Source organism: Octopus bimaculoides, chromosome 10 (genome assembly GCF_001194135.2).
Source record: "Octopus bimaculoides isolate UCB-OBI-ISO-001 chromosome 10, ASM119413v2, whole genome shotgun sequence".
Classification (NCBI taxonomy): domain Eukaryota; kingdom Metazoa; phylum Mollusca; class Cephalopoda; order Octopoda; family Octopodidae; genus Octopus; species Octopus bimaculoides.
The window spans coordinates 71,479,357-71,484,710 of NC_068990.1; the positions used below are offsets into that span (position 1 = coordinate 71,479,357).

At 36.6% G+C, this 5,354-nt stretch overlaps 1 protein-coding gene across 1 annotated transcript in view; it reads left to right on the forward strand.

The window, feature by feature from the left end:
- Positions 1 to 5,354, forward strand: part of LOC106871863 (dual specificity tyrosine-phosphorylation-regulated kinase 4-like) — a 63,394-nt gene that overhangs the window by 14,189 nt on the left and 43,851 nt on the right. The gene's annotated exons all lie outside the window — the stretch shown is intronic.

Genomic DNA, 5,354 nt, shown 5'->3' on the forward strand with positions numbered 1-5,354 from the left:
GTCTGCTTTTATTTTATACTAGCTCAAAAGCTGTCGCTCTCCTTGCAGACTTTTAAGCTGGCTTCTGCGGAGGACAAATTGGGTTTGCAGCCCAAAACTAAAGTGAGAAATAATAATAAAGCGTTTATTGGTATCCTACTATCTCAGATTTATATCACTGAGTATCACATTTGGGGAACTTTGTATCACAATGATATTTGGAGTTCTCTGTAAAGCAGTAAAGTACATACATTTTGTACATCCATCCATACATTCTGTACATACATACTATACATACATACATACATACATACATACATACATACGTGCATACATACATACATACATACATACGTGCATACATACATTCTGTATATACACACATACAAACATCCTGTACATACATACATACATACATACATACATACATTCTTACTTATTTACTCTATAACTCTCTTGTTGATTTGCCTAAATTCCAACGAAAGAAGTTTACGTCTGAAATGAGGCTCTTTTTCTTTTGGTGAGAGTTTTCAAAACTAAAACCAAAACTACGCACAATTAATTGAAACGTATCTGAGTTTTAAGCTCTAATATCTTATTTGCGTTATTAAATGTTGGAGAATCAATGTCAGTGTCTGTTTTAATCCGTCCGTTGTTAAGGTAAACAACTTCAATATTTGCCCGTCTAAATGCTGCTTATTAAGTTGGTTGTAAGATTAACTTTGTACACTATATTTAAAGCGTCATTGTTTATGGCGAACAAAGAAAGGCAAACAGATAGGCATTGGAATAATAAATTATACTATGTAAATGCTATGTAGGAGACTTTTAATTGTCAATTAATCTCGCCAGTTTGCAAGTTGAGTTTTGAAGACACAAAGGAACGATATTGTTGCTGTTATTCTCTTAATCATATACGGAAGTTGCATCAAGAAAGGTCCCACTTTGCAGTCTCTAGTTCTTTAGTTCGTTTCTGGTTTTCAAGAATCTGTTTTAACAGTAAATACAGTGAATTCTCAACAGTCTAATGGTTTCGGTTAAAATTTCGTAAGTATCATAAGGCACAGGCGTGCCTGTGTGGTAAGAAGTTAGCTTCCCAACCACATGGTTCCGGCTTCAGTCTCATTGCTTGGCTCCTTGGACAAATGTCTTCTACCATAGCCCTAAGCCAACCAAAGCCTTTGTGAGTGGATTTGGTAGACAGAAACTGAAAGAAAATTGTCGCATATGTACATATATCTAAACATCAATATATGATATATATGTGTGTATGTTATTTATGTGTGTGTATCTCATTATGTTTGTGTTTGTTCCCCAACACTGCTTGACAACCGGTCTTGGTGTGCTTACGTCCCCGTAACTTAGCAGTTCAGCAAAAAGAGACCGAGGGAATAAGTACCAGGCTTAAAAAAGTCCTATGGTCGATTCGTGCGACTAAAGTTCTCCAAGGCGGTGCCCCAGCATGGCTGCGTTTTACTCAATGAAACCAGTAAACAATAAACGATAAAAAAATCACACTTCAACCAGACTGGTTCACTAAGTAGCGCTCCGATTCTGCTGATTCCTCCGTTTCTCGACCAAGATGGCTCCACGTGCAGTACCTACATGGAGAAACTTTCTACATTTTTTTCACTCTTTACTACCAGCTCCCTGATACTGAAACCCTATTAGAAACCTCCAAACCACCTCTTCTAATAAAATAAGGACAGAGCTTCTTACAAGGCCTCTTGATCTTCTAAAAGTAGTAACCAAATCGCCTCCATATATTTTTGTAATATTGATGTCAAATTTTGGCACAAGGCCAACAGTTATGGGGTGAGGAGTAAGGCGATTCAATTGATCCCAGTGCTCAACTGGTACTTATTTTATCGACTTCAACAGGATGAAAGGCAAAGTCGACCTCAATAGAATCTGAACTCAGAGTGTGAAAACGGGCGAGATGCTACTAAGCATTTTCCCCGGCGGCTAATGACTCTGCCTACTCGCCACCTTAAATATATTTTTGCATATTAGAAGAGATTATTATTAGCTATCATTTGAAGGCGGCAAACAGGCATAATCGTTATGTCGGTGGTCAAAGGACAAAATGCTTAGCGGCATTTCTTCTAATTTCGCATTCTGAGTTCAACTTGTGTCTGTTAAGCACTAGGGTCAATATAATCGACTCACTGCCATCCACTAAAATTATTAACCGTGTATCAAAATTTGAAACCGTACTTATGTATCAATGGTGCGTCGGCATTTTTGATGTTCATGACTATTTACAGTGTAAATAAAGTGAAGTGATTTGTGCTAGAAATCGAAACCGCGTCACGGTGTTTCCTCTTGCTCATTTATATCGATATCAAATTTTGGTACGAGACCAGCGATTTTTGAGGAGAGGGGCTCAGTCGATTACATCGATCCCAGTGCTCAACTGGTACTTATTTTATCGACCCCGAAAGAGTGAAAGGCAAAAGTGACTTGGGCGGAATTTGAACTCAGAACGTAAAAGACAGCCGAAATTTCGCCCGGCTGCTAACAAATTTGCTAGTGCATCTGTTTCTTGCTAATCTATATTAAGACAATAATTTCTGATATGGGTTCCAGGCAGAATTTTTTTAACATTTTTGCGCGCCAGTGCTTGGCTTGCATTTTGTCTAGCACTCTATTTAGTCCATCATATCAATTTATATTAATAAGTTGAATTATCCCATCGACATGATTTTCTAAATTTGCATCTGAAGAATAAACGAAATTATGTGACATTTTTGGATGAGTGGTAGCAGCATAAATGAAGTGAAGTCTAGATTGTAGTTTCATCTCACCTAGAGCTTAGTTCACTACTAATCCACAATGCATGCTATGGTTTTATAGTAAAACAGCGATTTCTTTTGACTTGGACTTACAAAGAACTTAAAAAGAACTATTGTATTGTACTACTGGGGTTTGTTCTATCGACCGTTGCGAAATGCAAAGTAAAATCCACTCTCATAGGGATTTCAACGTAGGACGTTAAAAGGATCGAATTAATACGGCAAAGCATTTAGTATGGCTCTTTGCTTCTGCAATCTCACTTCCTATTATTTATATAACAAAAATGTGAACATTTTTAGTTTATTTTTATTGTAAACATGTTTGACAAGTGCATTTGACTTTTTCTAACATTTTAGCACCTTATTCAGTGAAACCAAAGTTTGATTTATAGCAAGTAGTAAATTATCAGGGAAAAAAAGGAAAAAAATTTATTATCGTTTTAAATCAAATGTCTACACATGTAGGCGTCTTAAGCAATGTTTTACTGTTATTTTTACAAGAATTACTGCGTATCCCTAAACGTCGACAAAATAACTGGTGTGTTGTTTCTAGAAATAAAGACTCCATAGTAAAATGTCATTTAATGGTTTGAAAAAGGACAAAACACTCTTGTATAACCATACAACATTTTATTACTTTTAGTGTAAACGGTGTTAGGTGCTTTCAGTAAAGTACAACATCGTTCAAAAGTAATTGGAATGGGTGTATCTGATAATATTTTCTAAATGTGTAATATTAATCGGAATGAAAAGTATAATGGAAAATTTGAACTTACGTCATATGAAAAATAGACACAGAATGGTAACGGGACATGCCTTTCTTTTTTTTTTTAACCCTTTAGCATTCAGATTACTCTGTTAAATGTAATGTTTCTCTTATCACGTTATTTTGAATTAACCATGCATTATCCTGTAGCTTTGAGATTTCAATGATGTGATAATTTTTAGAATGATATTTTAGGGTAAGTATGACAGTCTGGATCAGGCCAATATGAGCATAAAACAGGTAGAATATTTGGGCCAGAAATGGCCGGTTTAAATTCTAAAGGGTTAATGAGCTGATATGGAGGGAAGAGTTGAATTTATGGCCTTCTCAAGGCTTACCATAATGGTAGGTGTCGACGCAGTTAATGTATTTTAATAGCTGCTTGTTGGCTTCAAGTTAAATGCAAGAAGGGATGGGGGTTCTATAGGGTTGAAGTCCTGGGAAGGAAAGACTAAAAGAAATTGCTGCTGCAGGGGCAAGGAGGTGGTCGGAATATGACCGGGGAGTTCTTTAAAGCTGTTATCTCATTTCTGTTCAGAATCCACTATCTCATAACTGAGCTGGATATAAACTTACATGTCATCTTCCAGTTGAAGTTGTCTGCTACAGATAAATATTCAAGAATATAAGAAAACATCTTATCTTTCCATTAGCTCCATACTTTTTGTACAGTATAATTTCTTAGTTTTTACTCTTCAGCCTATTTGTTATTGACCAGGGTCTTTTGCTTGATTTCATAGCATAAACATTAGACTTTCAAGCAAATCTTCGGTAATAATTACAGTTTCAGCAATAGGAGGCTATATCCAAAGAAGCCAACGGAAGTGGGGCTAATTATATAAGTTATCGTTAAACATGAGAGTGAAATATTCCATTGGATAATATACTAGTCCAGCCATCACAAGTTATTTTGGCTGTGGGAGGAATTGAACTCGGTACAGCAAGGCATGTATGTATGTATGTATGTATGTATGTATGTATGTATGTGTGTGTGTGTGTGTGTGTGTGTGTGTGTGTGTGTGTGTGAAAGCGCATGGCTCAGTGGTTAGAGCGTCGTGCTCACATTCATGAGGTAGTGAGTTCGATTCCTGGACTGGGCTGTGTCTTGTGTTCTTGAGCAAGACACATTAAATCACATTCCACCAGTTTACTCAGCTCTAGAAATGAGTTGCGATGCCATTCGTGCCAAGCTGTATCGGCCTTTGCCTATTCCTTGGATAACGTTAGTGGCATGGAGAGGGGAGGCTGGTATGCATGGGCGACTGCTGGTCTTCCGTAAACAACCTTGCCCGGACTTGTACTTAGGATGGTAACTTTCTAGGTGTAATCCCATGGTCATTCACGACCGAAGGTGGTCTTTACCATTTTGTATGTATGTATGTATGTATGTATGTATGTATGTATGTATGTATGTATGATTTTTATCCCATTATTGAATTTATTAATTGAATATATATCCGGAATATATTCAGTGCTGAATTTTATTCCGTTTTAGACACGTGTACCGAGAGCGACTCAAAAAATTTCCCGCTTTTTGCATAGATGTATAAGGATAAGCATTATTCCGTTTGCTATGTCGGATACATAAGGTGTTCGTTTTGGTAAGGTGAGGATTTTGTTTATTTTTATATGCCTGTACCATACTATACTGATGAGCGAAAGCTAGATTTTATTCTGGTAATCGTGAAATCGTTCGATATATAGTTGAGTTAATATTTTTGAAAAGGTTGGTTTTTTTAAGAGTTGCATTTCCTCGCATTCGGTAAAAAAAAATGTGTTTATTTGGGAAGTCTAGTGTGTGGCATTATTCTGTA